This window comes from Macrotis lagotis, chromosome 2 (assembly GCF_037893015.1).
Source record: "Macrotis lagotis isolate mMagLag1 chromosome 2, bilby.v1.9.chrom.fasta, whole genome shotgun sequence".
Lineage (NCBI taxonomy): Eukaryota > Metazoa > Chordata > Mammalia > Peramelemorphia > Peramelidae > Macrotis > Macrotis lagotis.
In genome coordinates this window covers 206,334,761-206,361,186 of record NC_133659.1, presented here as the reverse complement: position 1 = coordinate 206,361,186, position 26,426 = coordinate 206,334,761, and the positions used below count along the sequence as shown (strand labels likewise).

Genomic DNA, 26,426 nt, shown 5'->3' with positions numbered 1-26,426 from the left:
AATGTTAATAAGACTAAATGGGAAGATAGTATTGTAACTCTTGAGAATTATATTTCTCTTAGGACAGTTGGAAGGAGCATTAATTAGACAGAGAACATGGTTATAAAATGATCATAATGTGATGATTTACTTTAGCTCATGAGGGTTGCATTTCTATGGGGAAAGTTGAAGGGAGTGTTCTTGAACAGAGGATGTAAGTACAAATTGATCATAATGGAGATAATGGCTCTTGAGAATTGTATGTGTATCAGGATAGTTGAAAGGAGTATACTTTGACAGAATATAAAAGCAGGGTACCAGACAGGTATAAAATAAGTAAGATATGAAGAAAAGGATTATATTGGGAGAAGAAGGTAGAGGCATTAGAAGTTACTTAATACTTCATGAAGAGGCACTAAGGACCTATAGAGGGAAAGAAGAGAGATTGTAAACACTCTTATTCTCAACTGATTTGGTTAAAAAAGGGAATGATATACATTTCCATTTGGTTTAGATATTTGTCCTACCCTTGGAGGAAGTAGGAGGGGAAAAGGGAAAGGACAGTGTGAGACTTGCAGCAGTCAGAAACAAAACAATGGTGAAGAGGATAAGGGGAAAGAAGAAAGAAAATTTCAAATAGAGAAAAGATAGGATAGAAGGGAATAAAAAAATTTTGATGCTATTTCTTTCTCTTTCATGATCTCCCCCTTCCAGTTCTAATTCTTTTTTCACAACATACCTAATATGGAAATATGTCAAACATGACTGTGCATATATAACCCATATCAGATGATTCACTACCATAGGGAAGAGGGAAGGAAAACAGGATGGTAGAAAAATGTGAAATTCAAAAACTTGCAAAAGAAAAAATGTTGAAAAACATCTTTCCTTGTGATTGGGGGAAAAAACTAAAATTAAATTGTAAATGGTTTAGAAGAGAGCAAGAGGAAAAAAGTGAAGATACCTATTGTAGCCCTCCTTATCAAATTGTTTAGCCCCCAAAGGGAAGAAAGAAGTAAGATTTTAGGTTGTGTACAAGGATGAGAGTTTTCAAGGATGGGAAAGATATAAGAATGTTTGTCAGCAGTATGAAAGGAGCCAGTATATAAGAAGCAATTAAAGATTGAGAAAATAGAGATGAAAGTGGGATTATGCTGCTGAAAACAATGAAATAGAATGGATCATTTATGCATGTTGAATTTGCCTTGGCAAGAAAGGTTACCTCTTCATATGAAGTAGAGGTAAAGCAAGAAATAGTGTTAGACAGTTTCTGAATGATATGTGATGAGAAAGGAAGAAAAAGAAGTTCTCTGTGAATGAACTCATTTTTTTTTCAGTAACATGAAATAAGGCCCTTAATTGAAGGGGAAGAAGAGGGAGAACTGAAGGACATTTGAGAAGGGGTGAAAAGGATTGGAAAAGTCACTGTGATGAGTGGTACAGTAATCACTTAGAGGGGTGTAAAAGAATAGCTTTGCTATAGTAAGGGTTCAGTTGAGGTTATTTAATGTAAACTTTTAGTAGATTCCATTCATCACAGTTTTGTGATTTTTCTCCAGCTTTGTTCAATCCTGTGTGAATAGGAGCAAAGGCAGCAGAAGATGAGAATCCAAGGCTAGGATTTGCTTGGAAGGGCAAATCTTCAGTGGTATAAAGGGATAAAATATTCAAGAGAAGAAGACAGTATAGAGTTGAACTGATTCACCAAGAGATCTAGATGGAAAAGAGAAGAGAGAGTAGCCAGGGCAGGGCAAGGACAATGGCCTGGAAATGATTTCAGAGATAGAGGGATTGAAGGTCAGCGAGAGAACAAGAATAAATTTAGGAAGAGTCAGGCAAAGAAAGAGAGATGGAATAATATATTATGATAGAATAAAGGGAATTTCAGAATTCTTGATCATGGAAGTCAACCATATGTGAGTGATGGTAATAACAAGATGTGATCATCCTTATGTGCAGCTGATATATAATGGAGAAGGAGGTAATAAGAGTTGGATTGATTAATAAACTGGAAGGTGAGAATGTTTTCATTTACACTGACATCCATTGGTCTAAGGTCAAGAGTTAGGGTGGAGAGAAGGATTGTGAGCCAAGGATTGAACTTCACAAAGAAGGGAGAATGACTGGAGTCCAGGAGATGACCTGCATTAGAAACTAAATTGTGTGATAAATTTTGATAACAAGAACTTCAGAGGAGGAGAGGATTTTAAGTCTTAAAATAGCTAGTGAGGTAAATACTATATAATTTATAATCCCCATTTTAGAGATGAGGAAACAGAGTCTAAGGAATAGCATACTTTACTCAGGGACACACATCTAATAAATTTTAGAGGTGCAATTTAAAACCAAGTCTTTCTTATTTCAAGTCCTAGTTCTTTTCACTATACTACAAACTTTTTTCAATTATATATAATTCACCCAACCATTAAATTAGCATATCATACCATACTATGAAAAATATTCTATGTAATAATTGAAATATATCTCCAGGACAAGAAATTGTTTGTCTGTACATATGTATATATCAATATATAAAATATATACACATATTTGTATGCTAGGAGGAGATTGTGGATGAAGTACAAAGAAGGAATATGAATGCTTAAAGGATTATGGGTGAGATAGTTTATTACCCAGAAGCATGCAAGGATGCTATTCTCCAGTCCTATAGTCCCAGAGACAAGCACACATGGTAGTATGCGTACAATGTAGGCTACTTACCCTGATTCTGATCTTAGATCTTTGGGTCTCTGCCCTTGGATCTGATTGCTATTACTGGGTTTATAGAGTGTGGAAGTGCTTAGGAACAATCAATCATGAATTGGCTTGAACTGCAACTCCCAACTTTTCAACCACAGGGCCATTACTATTAGGAAAGTTTGCTAACCTTGCATACCTGGAGTAGATGAATTTTGCTATACTAATTATGAGTAGTATAGTCTTTCCTTCCTTGCTTCAATGAATATAACTAAATCAATATTGGACACATAGACCTTCTCTAAATAGAGGGGATATCAAACATGGCATAACTTCTGTTAGCTAGTACCAAACAGTCTTTTCATATTTATGTGAACAAGAAGAGGAAGAAGAGGGGAAGAAAAAGAAATGAAGAAGAAGAAAGGCAGAAAAGTTGAAGAATAGATGAAGAAGAAAAAAGAAGAGGAAAAGGAGGAGGAGGAGGAAAAGGAGAAAGACAAGATGGAAAAAATATATCTTCCTTATTTGAAGAGATGGGGGTCTAGCGGGACAGTACTGGAACAAGCTCCTACCTGAGTCAATTCTTAAATTTTCAGTATGAATATTTACACATAGGAAACTAGTAAATGCTGCAAATCATAGATTAATTTACTGTTTTGCTGATTGTCTAAACTTAAGAAAATAATGGAATAAAATCCTAATAGTGCCGATTAAATTTAAAAGTATATCTTGCATTTTTTCAGAGAGCTTATTCTTAAACATTTACCAGCATACCCTGAATATGGGTATGTACAGCTATATATATTGACAGACTCTGCTGAGTAAAAATGGTTAATTTTGCTGAACTGCTCTCTCTCTCTCTCTCTCTCTCTCTCTCTCTCTCTTTCTCTTTATTCTTTGTTATAAGAGATGGCTCTCTGGGGAACATATGAGAGAGATGTATTTGGCAATGAAGGTGATATAAAAACTAAACATATCAATAAAATGCTTAAAAAATAATAAAGCACACAATTTTTCCTCCATTGTAGGTAAGAAGTAAACCTTACTAGAATCCCATGTAGTCTGATTTAGGTGATGGGAATGAGAACAAGAAAAAAAGCAATTAAAGAAGCTTATATGCCAATTTCACTACAGATATGAAATATTTATATATCATTAAATATAATCAAATATATATTTATCTATCTATACATTATATTTGTGAGTAGAGATACATAAAATAATATATTATGATGATATAAAATTTTCCAATATACACATATATAAAATGTATCTATATGTATGTTCATATATGTCCATATAGTATATATTATGAAAACATTTCTATAGAATGAGTTGTAATAGCTCTCCAGCACAAGAAAATCATTTGTGTATATGTGTACAATTCTTTCAATAGAAATTTTTTCATAATTTCATAATGCATGTTTTATAATTTCATGATTTTATATATTGATTAGATTTATATATTTATTAGATTCCTAGAAATGAGCATTAATAATAGAGTAGTAAAAAGATCCCTGATTAAAGTCAGAACACCTAGATTCTCTCTCTAACCCAGATCCTATTCAGCGGTACAATGAGACAGTTGTACTAGATGATCTCTCATGCCTTGACTCTAAATCTTTGAACCTATCCTAGCCATCAGACCCCAAGGAATAAGGTGAGGAGGGAGGGTGTGACAGTTCAGAAACTTGGAGAGAGAAAATTCAATTCAAAACTAAAAATACACATATGTGTCTTATCTGGGGGAATCAGAGAAGGAACTTGTCAGCAAATATCCTCAGGTTGATTCAACAGCACAAGTAGAAAGAGAAGGGAGGGTGGCCTACATTTCCTTTTGTTAAACTTGCAACAGCAAAGCCAATACCACAGACAAGCTGACACATCTTCCTCCCACTAGAAAAGATTAGCCTGTTACCTAGTGAGCATCAGGGGTACTTTCAGAAGCCTGAAGCTGGTGCTGCCTTTCAGAGGGATAGAACCATGTCTAAATAGGATCCAATGTGTACTTGCCCATCTGGGTCCAATGAGGTGAGGCCTTGCTGAAGTCTGACAGCCCTAGGAGAAAAAGAAGCTTGAACAACCTGGGAAAGAAGCAAAGATGTAACTATGAATTTTTACACATGAGGCAAAGTCTGCTGGGGCAGAGAAACATCACAGTGAAACAACAAAATGAATGCTAGATTTGAAATCACTGGACCTGAGATTGATTTCTTGTTCTTTCTCTTTCTACTTAGAGGACCTTTGGAAAGTCATTTTAATCTCTTGGGTCTCAGTTGTGTCATCTACAAAATAAAAGGCTTGAACTAGATGACCTATAACCACCTTCCATTTCTAAATCTATGAGCACATAATCATCTTTCCCAGATGTAGTCATAAAGAAGAAAAGGTGGTCTGTACTTCAAAAACATTGTCAATAGTCCCAGCCTCTTAACATCCTGCTTGGGAAGAAGAAGAAGGAGGGAAAGCAGATACAAAATATGAGTGGTAGAGAGGAAAAGGGAGGAGTTACTGGGAAAACAATCCTTGAACTTAAAATACTGATCAAAGCAAAGACCAATCATAATTCCAGAGCATTGATGATGAAGCCCACTATCTACCTACTGGGAGATGTGTGGAACCACACACGCAAAAAATAAAACAAAACAAAAAAAAAACATACTTTTTTTGACCCAACCAAGGTAGAAATTTGTTTTGCTTGCTCGTAAATATTTGTTATAAGCACTTTTTTTCCCAATGGGAGAAGGTAGGAAGGAAAGGGGTGATAAGGGTAGAGTAAAAAAAAATCACACAAGAGAACAGAAGGAAGGTCAGGAAAAAAACCCATAGACAAGGGCAGTTTTGAAAGTCACATATTGAATTTATTATGTGTTTGAAAGAAAAACAAAGCTAGATAATAGTGATTTGTAGTTTCATATACAAGCCTCTTATTCTATTATGTCAGTCAACAAGTATTGATTACACTGAGTACTCTGCTAAGTTCTGGGAATACAAATAGTCAAAAAGAAAGACAGATCCTGCCCTCATGGGGAAGAAAACACATAAAAAGAAGTTGATAGGTAGAGGAGAGAAGATATTCAGTATCCCTGAGTATCACAGGGAAAAGGGGGGTTACAGTTGCATTCCTATTGAAAAACATCCTCTCTATATGGAAGTTCTGGGAAGAGCTTTCAAATCAGAAGGAGGAGCCTGAGGGGAAGAAGGCATTATTTATTTGAAAATGCCCATTTTGTTTGGTGTTTAATTTTTGATAATAAGAATTAATGAATGAATAAATGAATGAATGAGAAAAGAAGAGAGTTCTTGGTAAGCTGTCCTTGTATGAGGCAACTGAAAACCAGACCAGAGAATAGGGATGTAATGTATAAAAGAGATGTATGACTTTGGAATCTCTATAAGGAGAAAGTACCCACACACATACCATCATCTCAACACCTAGGAACAATTGGAACTCTAGATAGAAGGCATTCTAATGCAATTTCATGTAATATTGAAAATTAGAGTGATTTCTGTTGATGTCTTGCAGCTCTATGATGCTGTAAATTTATTTATGTCAGAGTAAACGTTGACTCTTCTCCCAGAATCTAGCACCTAAAATAGCCTTTAACAAATGTATGTTGATTGGATTTGTTGTTGTTATCAACTCTGCCAAGTTTTCACTTCTACACTGGGAAGTAACTCTCCTTTGGGCTTCAAAGAGAGCATTTCTCCCTAAAAGGGCTTAAGTAGGAAAGAGCAAAGGAATGAATAAGCCTCTGAGTTGATTAACTTCTAGTGCTATCCATCCTTTTTGACTTCCCTGGGGAGCTACATTGGAGGGGAAAGTCAGAATCAAAATTAACCTACAAAATCAAGCAAGTGAACCAGGAGAGTTCTTTAAAGAAGAACTATCACTTCACTTAGGCTTTATCACATAGCTAAGGCAGCAATGGGGATGGAAGAATCACACAACACATACCCAAAAGGGAGAAGGAAGGCTAAAAAGAAATTGAGGATTATTTAAGGACCAAAAAGGAATTTTTTGTGTCTTCATAGGAGATAAAGGCTAATTTACTTGTGAGTTTCTTGCAAGTCTAGATATCACCTTCCTGATGTCATCGACCTCTTCAAAAATGGACAAACAACAGCAATAACAATGCTACATGATATGATTAAGAGGACATGGGGAGGTAGAGGTCTACTATTTCTTTAGGAAGAATGAAGTTTGGTGTCAGAGATTGAATGTATATGTCCCAATCTTTAGAGCCTTATTGGTTCTTGTTCAGAAATTTTTTTTTATTTCCTCCCTAGGTCTGCATGAGAATTTATTCAAAGAGGATGGCAGTAAGGAACAGGATCCAAGATGGGGAAAGAGAGAAAGAGGAAAGAATAAATTATCTTGGCAATAATTGCATTTTGGGAACTATGGACTGATAAGGTAAGACAGCTCTCACCAAATTACCCGGGCTTTAATTCACTCACACTCTGCTATCAGACAAATTGGTTTTCTGTCTGATCCATCATCTTCCCTCTTCCTGCCTTTGAACTGGTCATATCTCATGCCTGGAATGTACTTCTTCCTCACCTCCACCTCATCAAATCTCCTTCTTCCTTAAAAATAGTCCTCAAGCATCACTTTCTAAGTCAAGGATTCTTTTTGTTTCAATTGATTTTTTTATTTTTCCAAATACATGTTATGAAAGTTTTTCAACATTCATCCACATTCATATCATATTCCTAAGTTACATAATTTCCCTCCACCCTCCCTTCCCACCCCACTCCTCTCAGCAGTGAACAGTCTGCTGAATATTATACATGTATATTTGAGTTTAACATGTTTACAGATTAGTCATTTTCTGTATGTGGAATTAGGACTAAGAAAAAAATGAGAGAAATTTTCAAAAAGTGTATGTAAGGTTCATTCATATTCTTATAGTTTTTTTTTATTTTGTTTTCTTTTGTTTTTCTTCCTCTGTGTGGACAGCATTGTCCATAACAGGGTTGTCCTATTTCTCTGAACTGCCAAGAGGAGCTGCATTCATCAAAGTTGATAATGTTCTCTTGGTTCTGCTCCCTTCACTCAGAGTCATTTCCTGTAATTCATTCCATACTTCTCTAGAGTCTGGCCATTCATAGTTTCTTATAGAACAAAAGTACTCCATAAAATTCATATACTTTAATTTGTTCAGCAGTTCCTCAATTGATAGATATCCCCTTAATTTCCAATTCTTTGCCACTACAAAAAGAGCTGCAATGAAAATTTTGGAACATATGGTTCTTTTCCCATTTTTTATTATTTCTACTGAATATAGGACTAGTATTGATATGGCTGGATCAAAGATTATGATCAGTTTTATTTCTATTTGGGCATAGTATCATATTGCTCTCCAGAATGGCTGGATTAGCTTACAATTCCACCAACACTGCATTAATGTCCCAATCCTTCCATAACTTCCACAAAACTGATGGTTTTCCTTTTTTGTCATCTTAGCCAATTTGAGAGTAATCAGTAATGATTTGGAGCATTTTTTCAAATGATTATATACTGTTTTCATTTCTTTGTTTGAAAACTCCCTGTTCATACCCTTTGATTGTTTATCAATTGGGGATTGTAAGTCAGGGATTCTTGACTTTTTATTCTTATCGACTACTTTAGTAGTTTAATGAAGTTTCTGGATCCCTTCCCAGAATAATGTTTTTAAATGCATAAAATAAATATATAGGATTACAAAGGAAACAATTATATTTTTAAAAAGTTAATGAAATATTTTAAATTTTTTATTTATTTAAGGCAATGAGGTTAAGTGACTTTTCCAAGGTCACACAGCTAGGCAACTATTAAGTGTCTGAGGCCAGATTTGAACTCAAGTACTCCTGACTCCAGGTCTGGGCTCTGTCCACTGCACCACCTACTTGCCCCTTGAAATATTTTTTTAAATAAAATAAAGATTTTATTTATTTTGAATTTTACTATTTTCCCCCAATCTTGCTTCCTTCTCCCTACCCCCCACAGAAGGTAGACTGTCAGTCTTTACATTGATTCCATGGTATACACTGATCTAAGTTGAATGTGGTGAGAGAGAAATCATATCCTTAAGGAAGAAAAATAAAGTATACGAGATAGCAAAATTACATAATAAGATATTTTTTTTAATTAAAGGTTATAGTCTTTGATCTTTGTTCAAACTCCACAATTCTTTCTCTGGATACAGATGGTATTTTTCATCACAGATACCCCAAATTTGTGCCTGATTGTTGCACTGATGGAATGAACAAGTCCATCAAGGTTGATCATCACTCCCATGTTGCTGTTAGGATGTACAATGTTCTTGTGATTCTGCTCATCTTGCTCAGCATCAGTTCATGCAAATCCTTCCAAGTGTCTCTGAATTTTCATCCCTCCTGGTTTTTAATGGAACAATAGTGTTCCATGACATACATATACCACAGTTTGTTAAGCCATTCCCCAAATGAAGGACATTCCCTTAATTTCCAGTTCTTTGCCACCACAAACAGGGCTACTATGAATATTTTGTACAAGTGATGTTTTTAACCCTTTTTCATCATCTCTTCAAGGTATAGACCCAGTAGTGGTATTGGTGGTATTTTCTGGACTCTTATATTGAATCCCCTTCTGGACTCCCTCAGTCTTTCCCCAGGTGAGTGTTGAAGGGGCAGGAGAAAAGGAAGATAAGGACAAGTTTTCCAAAATCTCCAAGTACTCCAAGGTCTCCATTTATTTACCAAAATACCAGTGCTTAAATATCTCCCCATTCTCTAATCTACTCCCACTCCTGTGGCACTCAGTAAGATAAGGCTCTGGTGCTCAAGGACACCAGGTGAAGATAATTTATAGTGCTGCCTGTAACATATCCTCCTTCTTGTCCTTTTATGAAACAAAATTATTACATAATGAATGCCACATAAATTGTAAACAAATGTCAATGGTAAAAACCAATACTCCTAAATTCCTTGAAATGCATTTTATCCCCAACTTACAAAAATTACAAAGTTTTTTCTTTTGTCATCAAAAAACCTTCAAAGCAATCAAATTCAAAATTCAAACCGAAAGGAATAACTTTTAACTTTACTTAACTATTTCAGAGTTTAGACACTAACACAAACACAGAAAATTCTCTTGTATCACATTTACCAGTCTGAGACTGATACCCTGGCCAGTACCAGATCTCAGAATGTAGAAACATTCTCCCACCTCCCTAGGCCAAGAGAGAGAGATATAAAATGCCCTATAGATGTTCAAATACATACATACACACATAACTAATCAAGACTGATCAACAGAAAGACAAAATTCATATTTCCCAATCCCAGAAAAAAAATCTTCTTCCCCTTTCAAAGCTTCCCAATCAATAGCCTATTGAAAAACATAGTCATTGACCAACCTCCCCCTTTCCTCCCCAAACCAGGAAGAAGGCATGGGGGTCCAGGAAGAAGGCATGGGGGTCCCTTAATTTCTAAAATAAGTTTTTTGAGACATGGGTTTGAGTTTTGAAGTTCCAAAAAGAAAGCTTTCCCTTCTCCCTCCCCCTTCCCTCTTCAGAAGGTAGGAATAGCAGAGAATGAGAGAAAGCATTTAAAATTACTTAAGATGTTGACAGTACAATTTGGAATTGTTGCACTTTGTGAACAGTAGCCATCACCATAACAAACTGTCCAATATCATGTGACACCTTCACTCAGCTAGTGTTCCATTCATAGCCATCTGCTGCTGGAACAATGACTAAAGTGAAGCCAGGTTGTGACTTCTGGAGTGCAATTTGTTCTCAGTGTTGGGGTCTGTGTCAAAGTCTGCATCAGAGTCTGTGTCAGGGTCTGCATCAGCAACGAAAAGTCTCTGAAGTTGACCATAGATTTAGGAGTTTGGATTGTGTTTAACGCATATAAGTGCAATCAGGCCTGCAGCCATAGCCAAAAGGAGCAGCATCCCATCCATGGTGCTGGTACAGACTCCTGCTGAGGAAATAACTGTCCCTGCAGCACTGCCTCAGAGGCTCTACTTCCCTCTGATTCCTCAATGCTGAATTCTTAATACTTTCTCACTTCCGCTTTATACCTCTTTGTTTAAAATTAGCCCCCTAAATAACAAATCAGCCTGTTACTTTCTCCAGAATCCTCTTCTCTGGGATGTCACCTGGTTCTCTTGCTTGTATCTGCTATGTCCTTATTCCAGACTTTACTCAGATAACTCCACCTTCCTATCCCTTTATGGGTACCATACTTTTAGTTCCAGTTCAGACGCCAATATGTTGAGTCCCAGTTTGGACATCATATGATGAGTCCCTTTCCTGGACTCTTATGTTGAGTCCCCTTCTGGACTCCCTCAATCTTCCCCAGGTGAGCATTGGAGGTGTGGGAGACAAGGAAGACAAGGGAGACAAGTACTCCATCAAGATCTCCAAGTGCTCCATTTATTCACCAAAACATCAGTGCTTAAATACCTTTCCCAGTACCTAATCCACTCCCACTATAAGACTCTGATGCTCAAGGACACCAGGTGATGATAGTTTACAATGCTTCCATACACAACAGTCCCCAACAGGTATGTACATTTTTGTTGCCCTTTGGGCATAGTCTCAAATTGTTCTCCAGAAAGGTTGGATGAGCTCACAGTTCCACCAATAATGCACAAGTGTCCCAGATTTCCCACATCCCTTCCAACACTGATCCAGTCTGAGAGGTGTGAGGTGGTATCTCAGAGATACTTTAATTTGCATTTCTTTAAGTAGTGATTTGGAGCAATTTTTCATGACTATGGATCATTTGGATTTCCTCATCTGTTAATTGCCTTTGCACATCTTTGAACATTTGCCAATTGGGGAATGGCTTGATTATTTGAAATTTGACTCAGTTCTCTGTATATTTTAGAAATGAGTCCTTGTCAGAAATACTAGTTGCAAAAATTGTTTCCCAATTTACTACATCTCTTTTGATCTTGGTTACAGTGGTTTTGTCTGTGCAAAAGCTTTTTAATTTAATATAATCAAAATTGTCTAGTTTGTTTTTAATAATGTTCTCCATCTCTTCCTTGGTTATAAACTGCTTCCCTTTTCATAGATCTGACAGGTAAACTATTCTTTGATCTCCTAGTTTGCTTATAATATTTTTTATGTCTAAATCCTGTATCCATTTTGATCTTATCTTGGTATAGGGTATGAGGTGTTGGTCTAATCCAAGTTTCCACCATACTAACTTCCAATTTTCCCAACAGTTTTTAATGAAGAGAGAGTTTTTATCACAATAACTTGCCTCTTTGGGTTTATCAAACAGCAGATTACTATAATCATTTCCTGCTATTGTACCTAGTCTATTCCACTGATCCACCTCTCTATTTCATAGCCAATACCAGACAGTTTTGATGGCTAATACTTTATAATATAATTTTAGATCTGGTAGGGCTAAGTCACCTTCTTTTGTACTTTTTTTCCATTAAATCTCTGGAAATTCTTGACTTTTTATTTCTCCATATGAATTTACTTACAATTTTTTCTAACTCATTAAAAGAAATTTTTTGGAATTTTGATTGGTAGGGCATTAAATAAGTAGTTTAATTTTGGTAGAATTATCACATTTTTATATTAGCTCAGCCTATCCATGAGCAGCTGATATTTGCACACTTATTTAAATCTGATTTTATTTGTGTGAGAAGTGTTTTGTAATTGTTTTCAAAAAGTTTCTGAGTCTGACTTGGCAGGTAGACCCCTAGGTATATTATATTGTCTGAGGTTACTTTGAATGGGATTCCTCTTTCTAGATCTTTCTGTTGCATCTTGCTAATCATATATAGAAATGTTGAGGATTTATGAGGGTTAATTTAATATCCTGCAACTTTGCTAAAGTTGTTAATTATTTCTAGTAGTTTTTTAGATGATTATTTGGGATTCTCTAGATATACCATCATGTAATCTGCAAAGAGTAAGAGTTTTGTCTCTTCCTTCCCAATTCTAATTCCTTCAATTTCTCTTTCTTCTCTTATTGCTGAAGCTAATATTTCTAATAAAATATTGAATAGTAGTGGTGTTAATGGGCATCCTTGTTTCACCCCTGATCTTACTGGGAATGACTCTAGTGTATCCCCATTGCATATAATGCTTGTTGATAGTTTCAAATAGATACTGCTTATTATTCTAAGGAACAATCTATTTATTCCTATGCTCTCTGTTTTTAGTAGGAATGGGTGCTGTATTTTGTCAAAAGCTTTTTCAGCATCTATTGATATAATCATATGATTTCTGGTGTTTGTTATTGATATAATTATACTTAAAGTTTTCCTAATATTGAACCAACCCTGTATTCCTGTGATTAAATTGTGATAACTTGTAATCTTTTTGCTAAGATTTTATTTAAGATTTTTGCATCTATATTCATCAGGGACATAGGTCTACAATTTTCTTTCTCTGTTTTAACTCTTCCTGGTTTAGGTATCAGTACCATATTGGTGTCATAGAGTTAGGCAGCGTTCCATCTTCATCTATTTTTCCAAAGAGTTTACATAAAATTGGAACCAATTTTTCTTTAAATGTTTGATGGAGTCCAGCCATTGGGATAAAAACTCCTTCTTTGATAAAAACTGCTGGGATAATTGGAAGTTAGTATGGAAGAAACTTAGATTAGACCAACACCTAATACCCTTACCAAGATAAGATCCAAATGGTTACAGGACTTAGACATAAAAAAACAATGCTATAAGCAAATTAGAAGATCAAGGACTAGTTTACCTGTCAGATCTATGGAAAGGGGAGCAGTTTATGACTAAGGAAGAGTTGGAGAACATCACCAAAAACAATTAGATGATTTCTATTACATTAAATTAAAAAGCTTTTGCACAGATAAAACCACTGTAACCAAGAGCAAAAGAAATGTAGTAAATTGGGAAGCAATCTTTACAACTAATGATTCTGACAAAGGACTCATTTCTAAAATATACAGAGAACTGAGTCATATTTTTTAAAACAAAAAGCCATTCCCCAATTGACAAATGGTCAAAGGCTATGCAAAGGCAATTTACAGATGAGGAGATCAAAGCAATCCATAGCCATATGAAAAATTGCTCTAAATCATTACTTATTAGAGAAATGCAAATTAAAGCACCTCTGAGGTACCACCTCACACCTCTCAGATTGGCCAATATGACCAGAAAGGATAATGATCATTGTTGGAAGGGTTGTGGGAAATCTGGGACACTATTATACTGTTGGTGAAGCTGTGAACTCATCCAACCTTTCTGGAGAGCTATTTGGAACTATGCCCAAAGGGCAACAAAAATGTGCATACCCTTTGACCCAGCAATACCACTACTGGGTCTTTACCCTGAAGAGATGATGAAAAAGGATAAAAACAACATTTGTACAAAAATATTTATAGCAGACCTGTTTGTGGTGGCAAAGAATTGGAAATCAAGTAAATGTCCTTCAATTGGAGAATGGCTTAGCAAACTGTCGTATATGTATGTCATGGAACACTATTGTTCTATTAGAAACCAGGAGGGACGGGATTTCAGGGAAGCCTGGAGGGATTTGTATGAACTGATGCTGAGTGAGATGAGAAGAACTGGAAAAACACTGTATACCCTAATTGCAACATGGGAGTGATGAGCAACCTTGAAGGATTCACTCATTCCATCAGTGCAACAATCAGGAACAACTATGGGCTGTCTGTAAAGGAGAGTGCCATCTGTACCCAGATAAAGAGCTGTGGAGTTTGAACAAAGTTCAAGGACTATTCCCTTTAATGTAGAAAAAAACAGATATCTTATTGACTGATCTTGTTACCTCTTAGACTTCTTGTCTCTTCTTTAAGAATATGATTTCTCTCATCACACTCAATTTGAATCAACATACAACATGGAAACAAAGACTGACATATTCTTTTCCATGGGCGGGGGTAAGATTGGGGGGGGAAATTTGTAAAACTCAAATAATATCTTTAATAAAAAGTTAAAAAATGTTCGATGGAATTCACTTGTGAATGCATCTGGCCCTAGAGATTTTTTCTTAGGGAGTTCAATAATGGCTTGTTGAATTTCTTTTTATGAGATAAGATTATTTAAGTATTTAATTTCCTGTTCATTTAACCTGCTCAACTTATATTTTTGTAAATAATTGCCCATTTCACTTAGATTATCAAATTTATTAGCATACAATTGTCCAAAATAATTCCAAATTATTATTTTAATTTCCTCCTCATTGGTGGTGAGTTCACCTTTTTCATTGATGATACCAGCAATTTGGTTTTCTTTCTTTTTTTATCGAATTGACCACAGATTTATCAATTTTATTGGTTTTTTCATAAAACCAGCTCTTGATTTTATTTATTAGTTCAATAGTTTTCTTGCTTTTGAATTTATTAAGTTCTCCTTTAATGTTTAGATTTTCTATTTGGTATTTAATTAGGTGTTTTTAATTTGTTCTTTCTCTAATTTTTTTAGTTGTATATTTAGTTCATTGATTTCCTCTTTCTCTAATTTATTCATGTAAGCATTTAAAGATATAATATATCCCCCTGACAGCTGCCTTGAGTGAAGCCCACAGGTTTTGGTATGTTGTTTCATTATTGTCATTATCTAGGATGAAATAATTCATTCTTTCTATAATTTGTTGTTTGATCCATTCTTTCCTTAAAATGAGGTTATTCAGTTTCCAATTAGTTCTGGGGTCTATATCTCCCTAGCCCAGTACTGCATATGATTTTTATTGCATTATGATCTGAGAAAGATGTAGTCACTATTTCTGCCTTTCTGCAATTGATCATTAGGTTTTTAATGCCCTAGTACATGGTCAATTTTGTGTGTAAGTGCCATATACTGCAGGAAAAAAAGCATATTCCTTTCTATCCCCATTCAATTTCCTCCATAAGTCTATCATATCTAGGTTTTCTAGCAATCTACCTCTTTAACTTCCTTCTTGTATATTTTGTGATTAGAGTTATCTAAATCTGAGAGCAGGAGTTTGAAGTCTCCCACCAGTAGAGTTTTGCTATCTATATCTTCCTGTAACTACTTCAACTTATCCTCTAAGAATTTGGATGCTATACCATTGGGTACATACATATTTTGTATCAAAATTACTTTATTGTCTATGGTACCTTTTAGGAGGATATAGTTTGCCTCCTTATCTCTTTCAATGCTATTTATTTTTACAGTGGCTTTATCTGAGATAAGGATTGCTACCCTGCTTTTTTCCCTTCAGTTGAAGCAAAATATATTTTGTTCCAACCTTTTACCTTTACTGCATATGTATCTCTCTGCTTCAAATGAGTTTCTTGTAAGCAGCATATGGTAGGATTCTGGTTTTTAATCCAGTCTGCTATTTGCTTACATTTTAAGGGAAAATTCATCCCATTCACATTCAAAATTATAATTACTCTTTCTTGCTCTCCATACTATCTTCTCTCTGTTTAGATTTCCTCCCTTTTTTCACTTATCCATATTCCCCAGTATTTTGTTTCTTTATACCACCACCTTCAGTGTGTTTGCCCTCCTATAGCTAACCCCTCACCTTTCTTTCCCCTTTCCCTTTGCCCCTTCTTCCTTACCTTCGTTCTGTTAGTCCCCTTTTCTTCTCCCCTCCCCTTTTCTTCTTTTAATACTTGAAAGGTAAGATAAGTTTCTTAACTGAGTTTGTATATGTTAACTTTAAGACAAATCTAATGAGAGTAAGATTGAGAAGGTTCTCACCCTCTCGCTTCTTCCCCTCTATTGCAATAGGTTTTTTGTATCTCATAATGTAATAAGATTTACCCCCATTCAATCTCCTTCATCCTCCTGATGCCTTACTGTCCCCCTTTTTAAGGAGGTATTGTTTTTTAAATCATTCTATCTGAATCACAGAAAAGTCATGAGTGCCCTTCACTTCTGGCTAACTTTATTCTCTCTGATAGAGTTACAATTCTCAAGAATTATGAGAATCTTTCTCCCAGATGGGTATATAGCCAGTTTCATCTTATTGGATAGCAGTTTTTTTCTTTACCCCCTTTTATTTTACCTTTTCATGTGTCTCTTGAATCTCCTGTTTGAAGCCCAAAATTTCTATTAAGCTCTGGTCTTTTCATCAGGAAAAGTTGGAAGTCTCCTATTTCATTAAATGTTCATTTTTTGCCCTGGAAGAGAAGGCTCAGCTTTGCCAGATAGTGGATTCTTAGCTGCATTCCAAGCTCCCTTGCTTTTCAGAATATTGCATTCCAGGCCCTTTGATCCTTTAATGTTAATGCTGCTGGGTCCAATGTAATCCTTACTGTGGCTCCTTGGTATTTAAATTGTTTCTTTATGGCTGCTTGAAGGATTTTCTCTTTTATCTGATAGTTCTAGAATTTGGCTACAATATTCCTTGGTGTTTTCAATTTGGGATCCCTTTCCAGAGGGGATCGATTTATTTTTTTCAATAACTATTTTGCCCTCTGGTTCCATGATATCAGGGCAGTTTTCCATCACTGAATCCTCTAATATTGAATCCAGGCTTTTTATCTCTTCAGTGTTTTCAGGAAAACCAATAAGTTTTAAGTTATTTTTCTTTGATCTATTCTTGAGGTCAGTGGGTTTTGCTAATGAGGGTATTTAACATTTTCTTCTATTTTTTTTCAATTTTTTTTTGTTTTGTTTAACAAATTCTTGTTGTCTCATGAAGTCATTGGTTTCCATAGACTCCATTCTTTTTTTAGGGAAGAATTTTGCTGTCATTTACCTTTTGCAACTCCTTTTCCAGTTGGTCAATTCTATTTTTGTAAGAGTTCCCTTTGATCATTTGAGGATCTGAGAGAATTATTCTCATTTTGTATTTGTCCAATTGTATTTTCCAAGGATTTATTTTCTTGTTGCAAGATGTTAATTTTCTCTTGAGTTTCTTTTCCCAATTTTTCCAATAGATTTTTAAATTCCTTCCTGATTTCTTCAAGGAAGTCTTTCTTGGATGGATACCAGTTCACATTCTCCTCAGAATTTCTATATCTCTCTGGGTTAGAATCTGTGCTTTCAAAGTAATTCTCAATGAGCCTCCCTTTCCAAACTGGCCTTTCTTCATTTTCCTAGGAATTTGTGTTGGGGGAGGGGCTGGTTCTCAGAGGTTTGCTTTTGAATACCCTAGAGTCTTTGTTCACTTGGCTTAGTAGCTCCAAGTGGGCTGGCCAGCAGGTGTCACTGGTTTGTTTCTCTGGAGTGTTTGAGGCTCTCTCCCTAGGGCTGGAGGGAGTCTGAATTGTCCTTAAACATTGGGATGGGCCCTGAGGAAGGTAGTTAAATCTCCCTTTCAGCTGAGGGAATTCTGGTGCCCACACCTGATCCTGAGGGGTTGAGGGGAAGTTACTGCTTGTTCTGGCAAGAAGGCTTTGCTAAAAGTATGGAGCTCAGGCCCCCCTGCAGGTTGATGTCTAGCTATGCTCTGAAACTCTGTGCTGGAACTTGCCCTCCAACCCCACTGGGGCTCACCAGACCTCTGCTACCCCAGCCAAAGGTTCTGTAGCTAAAGTTGGTCCTTGGACCTGACACTCATCAAAGCTTCCAAGACTTAGACCTTCACCCCAGCACTGCTATCCCTGCTGTCTGCTCTCCACTCCCAGTTCACCCATGGTCCCTTGAGACAGACCTTGAGGTAGATGTTCTTCACCTAGCTTCTTTTTCTGGGTTTTGTGGATCAAATTTCTGTTAAGGGGTTTCTTTCATGTTATTTTTGAGGGGAAACCAGGAAACCTTAGCATAGTGTGTCTTTTCTCTGTCATCTTGGCCAGAACTCCTTTGAAATATTTTTAAAACAAGTAAACAGACTCCAGGTGAAGAACCCCTTTCCTGATCACCTCAATTGCTAGTTTCTTCTCTCTTAAATTATCTTCTATTTTTAGTTATACAATCACTATTAAGATTCTACTATGGCAGGGCAGCTAGGTGGTACAGAGTACCGGCCCTGGAGTCAGGAGTACCTGAGTTCAAATCCAGCCTCAGACACTTAATAATTACCTAGCTGTGTGGTCTTGAGCAAGCCACTTAACCCCATTTGCCTTGCAAAAAATTTTTTTTAAAAAAAAGGGGAAAAAAAATTCTACTATGTCCCCAGGCTGGGCAGATAGATGGCACAGTACATATTTCTCTAGACTTAGACTCCGGAAACCTGATTTGATGAAGTTTGAAAGAGCTTGAATAGTGAATGAAATCCAGAGAGACTCAAGACTCAGAAATATAAGGGATATATAAGTTTTATTATACAGTTGCAGAAATTATTGCAAAACCAGTCTGATCCTTAAGGGAAAAGCAGCTATTGGGGAAATATGTTATTGCTTACATGGGGGAAACAAGCCATGGAGTGCATGTTAAAAAGGGATGGGGTTGGGGCAGGGGTAGTTTAATAGATTATGTGAGGATGCTCAAGAATAATTAGCTCATTTGGGGTAACAAAGACTCATTTTGGGTATCAGTATTCTCTTTTGGGCTTCAGCTTGTACCTCCTTGTCCTTGTATTTTCTCCCCTAGTAGAATGAAAGTTTCTTAAGAGTAGAAATTGTGGTGCAGTGGATAGAGCACTGGTCCTGGAGTCAGGAGTACCTGAGTTCAAATCTAGCCTCAGGTACTTAATAATTACCTAGCTGTGCAGCCTTGGGCAAGACACTTAACCCCATTGCCTTGCAAATTAAACCTTAAAAAAAGAGTAGGAATTGTGAAACTCAAAAGCCTTCAAAAAGATGAATGTTGTATGCTATCTTTGAATGTAATTGGGAAAAAAATAAAATAAAATAGCAATTAAAAAATTAAAAACACATACAAAAGAGTAGGAATTGTTTCATTCTTTGTATTGGTATCACCCGTACTTAGTACAGTGCCTAGAGTATAGCAGATGCTTAATAAATACTTGTAGATTGATATAGCATCTACCTGATAGAGGTTGTTAAAGATTTAAGCACTTTGAAATCTATAAATGCCAGCTAAATGTCAGTTTAAAGCAAAAAGATGTTCATAGGAGGGGAGAGCTTCAGACAAAAGACTATGGGAATTCAGAGAAATTAGTTAATCTCTTTTAGATCTTTTGATGAAAGGTTCATGTGGTATCTAGTTGGAGTTACAGAAGGAAAAGGTTGGGTGGAAATCATTGTGTTGTCTTTCTGGAAACTCTAAGACTTAGTTATTGAAGATGAGGGAACAGAGGGGCAAAGTATACATATTGGGCCTTGTCTTCTCCAGAGCTCAGTCATGGATCTCAGATAAACCACTCTGGAGACTTTACAACCATGATACTGAAATTGTGTCTTCATGCCCCTCAAACAACTAGTCTAAAAAATGAAAAAAAAAATCATTCAAGCAATAGATAATTCAATCTCCACAGTCCTTAATGGCCAAATTTATTTTGCTAAGTTTACTGAATTCACCACTGATTACAAACAACCTTTGGAAACAAGGGAGGGCATTTAATCCTCAGGGGCCCTAGAACATGGCATTATCCTACACCTCATTTCCCCATCTGTACAGTGGGAGCAAATTGGCTGGTCTCCCTTCCCACATTTGGTATTCTGAGTGCCTACTTCCTCAGTAACAGGTTTTATTGTGTTTTGTTTTAAAGTCACATTCATTTATTTACAAATAATATTCTAGTATTGCAGAATCCTGAGGGGAAACTTTAAAGAAAAAAAATTCACATATATTTTGTTTCATCCCTATCAGAGTGTCTGCTCTTCTCAGTGCTCCCCACCCCCAGTACCTTTCTTTACTCTCCTCTTTTCCTCCCCATTATTTGTTCTTTTTCCACTTAAGGAAATTTGCATGAAAGCTGATCTTGGTTTTCTAACAGTTCATTTGTGCCAAAGCTAGATTCTCTGGTTCCCCACCTGGACTCATCAGCCCAGAGGCGGCTGTCCTCAGTCATAAAGCAATCCACCAAAGGGGAAGCATAGAGATGATCTGTTTGGGAAAATTGCTTTCTAAAGAGAACAGGCACTTCTAAAAAGTCTCAGTTCTACTCTGTAAGATCCTTGCCAAGGACCTGACCCGCCACTGGGGAAGAATTGATTGCCCCTTCTTGGCCTCGTGGCTTTGCTCCATTTTCCTATAGGCAGAGAAAAAAAACCCAAGTTATTGTGAATGGTATTTGGGTTCTGGTAATAATAAACACACTGAGCAAATTGAAGTCTCACTTTGGAACAACTAATCTTGATGCAAAGCCTTTCTTCTCTGCACCAGAGGGGAAAAAACTATAGTAAATAGAAGGGGGAAAAAAAATCAATTTCTAATGCACTTTGTTCATTGAATGAGAGAATCTCAATCCGAGCCTGTCCTTTCTTGTCTTCCATTAACTTTGTCAATTTCACATCCCCCCCATTCCCCTCCCCTCCCCTGTGAATTGGCAGCTTGGGCTAGTTCAGGCGAGGAAAGTGAGGATGGAGGCTTGGGGGAAGAGGGTGAACATAGGGAGGACTGGCCCCTACAATGAAATCCCACCACCATCACTTCCCCTCCATTAAGCTTCTGCTCTCTATCCCTCCATTGCCTCAATTATAAAATGAAGAAGTTGGACTATTTAACCTGAAATGTCCCTTCATGCTCTGATGGTCTCTGATTTTCTCTGATAAAAATGCCTTCACAACCATTATCTCATTTGATCTTCCTAACAACCCTGAAGGGTAAGTGTTATTATTATCCCCATTTTGCAGATATTAGAAGTTAAGTGATTTGGTCAGTTGATGTTGTCCTTCATTCTTAAAGGGAACTAAAATGATAACACTATGTGGAGGTCAAGGTGTATTACATTGCATGCTGATCATCTGATCTTCCAGTGCAAGCTTGGAAGGTTCTAGCATAGGTCAGGCACAAATAGTCCAAAAGTCCAGGGTCAAACAGATAGCAGCCTATTGTTATTTGAAGGAAGATTCAAACCCAACTCTTCCTTTTTTTTTTTTAGACAAACCCAATTCTTTCCAATGCTAGGATAAAATAAATATCTGATCCCAATACCTCCAAGTCATGAATGGTAAGAACCCTAAAAGTTGGGTGAACTAAGGTCTAACTGCCTGCTCTGTTATTAATTAGCTAGGTCCCTTTCCATGTAAGTCAACTCTCTCATCTGTAAAATAAGATGGTTGCACTGGGCCAGGAGTTTTTTTTAATGTCATTTAATTTTATTTTTTTCAATCACATGCAAGACTAATTTTTGGCATTCATCCTTTGTAAGCTTTTGAGTTCCACATTTTTCTACCACCCTCCCTACCACAGTGAGTAATCTGATGTAGTACACCGTTTAACATATTTTCATAGTAGTCTTATTTTCTGAAAGAAGAATCAGTTCTAAAGGGGAAAAAATATAAGAAAGAAAGAAAAAATAAAACAAGTTTTAAACAGTGAATATATGTATATCAAACTAAGCTTTGGTTTATATTCAGACTTCACAGTTTTTTCTCTGGATGTGGATGACATTTTCCATCACAAATTCTTTTAGGATTGTCCTTGATTAATGAATTTCTGAGAAGAGCCAAATTCATCATAGTTGGTCATCTCACAGTGTTGCTGTTAATGTGTATGATGTTCTCCTGATTCTTCCATCCTCATTCAGCATCAGTTCATGAAAGTCTTTCCAAGTTTTTCTGAAGTCTTGTCACTCATGATTTCTTACAGAACAATAGTGTTCCATCATGTTCATATACCATAATTTTTCGGTCATTTTCCAGTGAGCATCCCCTAAATTTTCAATTCTTTGCCACTACCAAAAGAGCTGCTATAAATATTTTTGTGCATGTGGGTCTTTTCCCTTTTTTTAAGATCTCTTTGGATTATAGACCTAGTAGTAGTATTACTGGATTTAAGAGTAGGCACAATTTTATTGCCCTTCAGGCATAGTTCCAAAATATTCTCCAGAAAAATTGGGTCAATTCACAACTCTACCAATAGTGTATCAGTGTCTCAGTTTTCCCACAGCCCCTCCAATATTGATCATTTGTCATTTTAAGCCAATCTGACAAGTGAGAAGTGATACTTCAGAGTTGTTTTTAATTTGTATTTCTCTAATCATTAATGATTTGGAGCATTTTTATATGACTTACAGTTTTAATTTCTTCATCTGAAAACTGTCAGTTCATATCCTTTGAATATTTATCAATCATAGAATGACTTGTAATCTTATACATTTAATTCAGTTTTCTGTATATTTTAGAAATGAGTCCTTTATCAGAAACACTATCTGTGAAAATTGTTTCCTGGCTTTCTGCATTCCTTCTAATTTTGATTGCATTGGTTTTATTTGTATAAAACCTTTCTAATTTAATGTAATCAAAATTATCCATTTTGCATTTTATAGTGTTCTCTATCTCATTTTATCATAAACTCCTCCCCTCTCCATAGAACTGGCAGATAAACTAATCCTTGTTCAACTGGCTAGATCAGGAGTTTTTAACCTGAGGTCTATCATCCTCCTAAAGGGTCCATGAATAATGTCAGTGAGTCTGTGAATTTGGATGGGGAGAAGAAGGGAGAATTATACCTTTATTTTCAGTAATCTCTATCTGAAATTTAGCTTTTTCTTCTTGTGTATTTTTTTAAAAGCATTGGTCTGAAAAGGGGATCATAGACTTTTCCAGTTTGCCAAAAGAATCCATGGTAAAGAAAATCATTAAGAGAACACCTGTGGACCAAGATTCTTTCTGACTCTAATAGTCTATGTTTCTGATGGTTTATGGAGAGCATAGCAAAGTGTGGTCTCAGAAGGAAACTGATTATGCCTTGGACTCTGCCAAAAAAGTAAAGAATATTTAAATCAGGAGTTTCTTAACTTTTTAGTATGTCATAGATCCCTTTGGCAGTCTAAAGCCTATGGGACAATTTCTAAGAAGAATTCTTTTAGATAATTGAAGGAAATGCTAAATTTAATTTAGAGATGTAATTAGTTGGTTCTAATATGATGTAATTTTTTTCCCCTTTAAGTTCACAGATCCCGCTGAAATCTATGGTCTGTGGACTTCAGACTGAGAATTTTTGTCTTAAATGGCCTCAGAACCCAGGTAATAAGGGAATGATCACTTCCTGGCTGTAAATCTTAAGGGTTTTGATGCTGGAAAAGGAGAGAAATGATCAGAGTTTCTAGACATCCTTGAAACAAATGCAGAGCCCTTTTAGAAGGAATATTTAAGAAAGATTCATTTTGAAGGTGTCAAGAGAATACCCCTCTGATGGTAAATCTCTATTAAAAGGACAGTCTCTTTATTTTCAAATACCAATGCCCATGGGTCCTTCTAAAACAGCAATTCATTCTCTCTTGGAAGTCATTACACCTCATTCTCTATAAGCCAAGGTCTCCTTTCAAGAGAGAATACCCCAGAAGTCACCTTTGGCATTGGAAGGAGGGTCAACTGAGGAAGAAGCACCAACAACAATCTGAATTGCTCAATTCTGCCTCCCCATAGTCTCCAGTGACATCACTTGTGGTGGCATCAATCCTTGGAAGCTCTGGCCCCTGGAAGTGAGGTGCTTGGAGAAAATATTTAATGTTCTGGTTTCAGTAGAAAAAATGAACAGCAGTCTATAGAATCAGAAAAGAAAAAATCTGAATTCAAATCTTGCCTCCGACACTGGCAGCATCTCTTTGAGTCTCAGTATTCTCCAAATGATAAAATTATGATGATAACTATTTCACTGATCAGGTTATTGTGCCAATGAAATAATGTCTATAAAGTATTCTATAAACTTTAAAGCCCTATATCACAAGATCAGAAATTCAGAATTGGAAAAGATACTCTTTCTAATCCAACTTCCTGTGTTTTTACAGATTAAGGAAATAGAAGTTGAGAAAGAGGAAGAGTGACTTGACCAAAACAAATTAGCATAATTATTAAAAACAATCTGAATGAGTGCTCTCTGCCATTTTAAAATGAGAAAGAAATTTAATCAGTTTCTGCTACCTATTTCAATTCCTGTATTTGCTGGCAAAAGGACTCTTGGAATGAGTGATTATGTGGTAATTCAGAGTCTGCACTGGAGAAAGAAAATGGAGAAAACCCATACACAAAATGTATGTGACCAAATTATACTCTTTAAAGTGGGTTCTGAACAACCTACTGTGTCCTCAGGAAAGCTAGAGACCAAAATGTTATATTACAATCCTCCAAATCCATGTCTAAATTGGGGCAGTGGTTTGTTGGCTCTCAGAAATGGTTTCCTGACTTGGCCTTTTTAATACAAGACAACAAGAATTTATTAAGCATCTGCCATGTCCCACATACTATACCAAGAACTGGAGACACAGAGAAAAGCAAAAAAAAATAACAATAATTCCTCAAAGAGCTCACAATCTATTGGGGGGTGACAAACTACAAACAACTATATATACAAAGACGATATCTATAGGGGAAAAAAATCAGAAGAAATCTCAAAGAAAAGGTACTAAGAATAAGGAGGGCCAGGAAAGTTTTCTTGCAGGAGGTAGAATTTTAGCTAGGACTTGAAGGAACTAGGGAAACAAGGAGGCAATCTAGAGTCAGGAACTGGAATGTTCTATGGGATAAAACAAGGAAACCAATGTCATCAAACTGAAGAGTACATGGAGAGGTATAACTGGAAAGGTAGGAAGAGGCAAGATTGTAAAATATTTGAAAAGGTGAACAGAAGTTTTTTTATATATGATCATAGAATAATAATAATAATAAGTATCAGGGAGTTTCTGTGCTTTCCTGAATGGATGGCATAGTCAAACCTGCACTTTAAGAAAATCAGTTTGAGAGCTAAGTGGGAAGAGACTTGAGATAGGGAAGCCAAGAAAGCTACTGAAATAGTCCAGATGGGAAGTGATGAGGGAATGCACCAGGGTGCAGGCAGTTTCACAGGAAGGAGGAAAGATTGGGGAGGAGAGATGGGGAAGAGGTTCTATATAAGAGATGGGACAATGGTAGAAATCACATCTCTGACATCTTTTAGGGGATGCTCCCTTTTTTTTTTTTTGGACCATTCTAGTTATTGGTGGGAACTAATGTATCTATTACCCTCACTTCCAAATCTGCTGTTTGGTATTTTTGAGTGCCATAATTGGTTGAGGAAGATGAGAATCATAGGATTAAAATGTTCTTCCGTCTACTCAAGGTCAGCTATCAAAGGAAGTACTGAAGAGCTTATCTATGACACCAGGCACTATTTGGATCAAAAATTACCACCATCCTGTGAAGTTGGGGAGATAGAAACTTCATCTGTTTTTAGAGTTTAGCAAAAGATAAAAAATAAAATTAAAATTACATGGTTTACTCAGGATAGTAGTCAATTAATGTAGCTATGGTATTATCTTGACCATACTTCCTGTGGGTATTGCCAATGAGATCAGGACATAAAAGGTGGATATCTGCAAATACAGGTAGTGATTTCCCAGTAGACTCTTCTTTGACCCCTGCTAAAAAGTTTTACCCTGATCTGGAAGGTGAAGAGACTGATGGAAGCAAAAGGCAGGAAAAGAGAAGTTGAGTGAGATTGAGAAGAAGGAGGTCTCTGCTGGGAAAAAAAGAGACAGAAAGAGACAGACAGAGACAGAGGCAAGAGAGAGTCAGAGTCAGATTCAGACAAAGATAGAGACAGAAAGACAGAGAGAGGAGAGAGACAGAAAGACAGAGAGAGATGGAGACAGAAAGACAGAGAGAGGAGAGAGACAGAAAGACAGAGAGAGACGGAGACAGAAAGACAGAGAGAGACGGAGACAGAGAGAGAGACAGAGGGGGAAGAGAGAGAGAGACAGAGAGAAAGAGACAAAGACAGAGGCAAAGAGAGAGACAGAAAGAGTCAGACTGATACAGAGAGACAAAGAAAGAGAGAGCTAGAG

General features: G+C 36.4%; 1 long non-coding RNA gene across 1 annotated transcript; it reads left to right on the top strand.

The window, feature by feature from the left end:
- The first annotated feature begins 1,911 nt into the window (after positions 1–1,911).
- LOC141511419 (uncharacterized) lies at positions 1,912–23,634 on the top strand. The gene is made up of 3 exons (XR_012475329.1): positions 1,912–1,994; positions 6,967–7,093; positions 23,555–23,634. It is a non-coding gene; the product is annotated as an uncharacterized LOC141511419 (long non-coding RNA).
- The last annotated feature ends 2,792 nt before the right edge of the window (positions 23,635–26,426 follow it).